The sequence below is a fragment of the Cyprinodon variegatus genome, unplaced genomic scaffold (assembly GCF_000732505.1).
Source record: "Cyprinodon variegatus isolate N-32 unplaced genomic scaffold, C_variegatus-1.0 Scaffold853, whole genome shotgun sequence".
NCBI lineage: Eukaryota > Metazoa > Chordata > Actinopteri > Cyprinodontiformes > Cyprinodontidae > Cyprinodon > Cyprinodon variegatus.
In genome coordinates this window covers 320,094-321,379 of record NW_015151306.1, presented here as the reverse complement: position 1 = coordinate 321,379, position 1,286 = coordinate 320,094, and positions in this window count along the sequence as shown.

Genomic DNA, 1,286 nt, shown 5'->3' with positions numbered 1-1,286 from the left:
TGATGGATGGATGGATGATGGATGGATGGATGATGGATGGATGGATGATGGATGGATGATGGATGGATGGATGGATGGATGGAGAGAACAAACTTGGTGCTTCTGTTAGCAGCATGAAGCTGTAGCAATAACTTTCATGCTTTCATCCAGCATCAGGCGGCTTCTGGAGATATTTTCCAAACTGATGAATGAATGAATGTCGCCTCTTAATTCCTTAACATTCTTAATATAAGACATTGAAATACAAAAGGAAAGAAAGCTTTCTGCCATCAGGTGCATCATGTTCCAGAATATAAACCGTCTCTAAATGCAGCTCCTGTCTGATCGTGTAAACATGCATGAGGTGAGCCGACGTTACGGTTTCTATGGCGACCAGTTCAGGTGAAAAATTTAATCAACCGCAACAATAAAGAGACAGAGGAAGAGGAAGGTTAGTTTCCACCCTCCTCCTACTGTGTGACAACAAAACACTCAATTAAAGAAATGTTTCATCCTGGTTACCATGGTGACAGAAGCCGCTTTAATAAAAAATGTTTAAAAAGCTAATTTAAATGAAAACCAATGTTCTTATTTTTATTGTCCTCTCAGCCTGAGTGAGGCTGAATCCAAGCCTGAAATGATAAAGACACTCATCCAGCCTCTCAGTAGCTTTAATTAGCTATTATTATCTGTCCAAGTTTAAAGGTTAAAATACTCTGCGTTAAAAGGGAAATTTACTGCATCTCTTTTCAGTGCCAGAAGATAAACTACAGCATGATTAAACCTCGACCGTGTTTGACAATAGAGAAGCTGTTTTTATCCTTTTAACATCCTTGGGTGAAAGAGGAAGAGGAACGTCTCAGACTTCTTGAAGCTTCCTTTTCTGATTGCAAAGCAAAATGATGCCCGTTTGAAAATAGTTCTGCTTAAATATTTCTTTCTCAATTTAGCATTGACAGCAGCGCATCCAGGCATCAAGCATCAGAGCATCCCAGCTTTTGACGCTGGAGTTCAGTAAATCAAAGTCTTGCTGCTGAACAACGGAGAGTCAACCAATCAGAAGAGCTGATCCTAAGGTTTTTGAGGGAAACAGACTTTACCTGCAAGCTGTCATCGCTGCAACAGACATTCTGCAGATAAAAAATAAATAAACATTAAGGAGTTAAACTTCAAAGGTTAAAATGAAGCAGGAAGAATGGATGGAACAGAGAGCAGCTCTGATCATTATTGCTGCACTAAAATATTTTTTAATGAACTATAGAGAAACTGTTTATAAAGAGCTAAATGAACTAGAAATGAAAACCTGC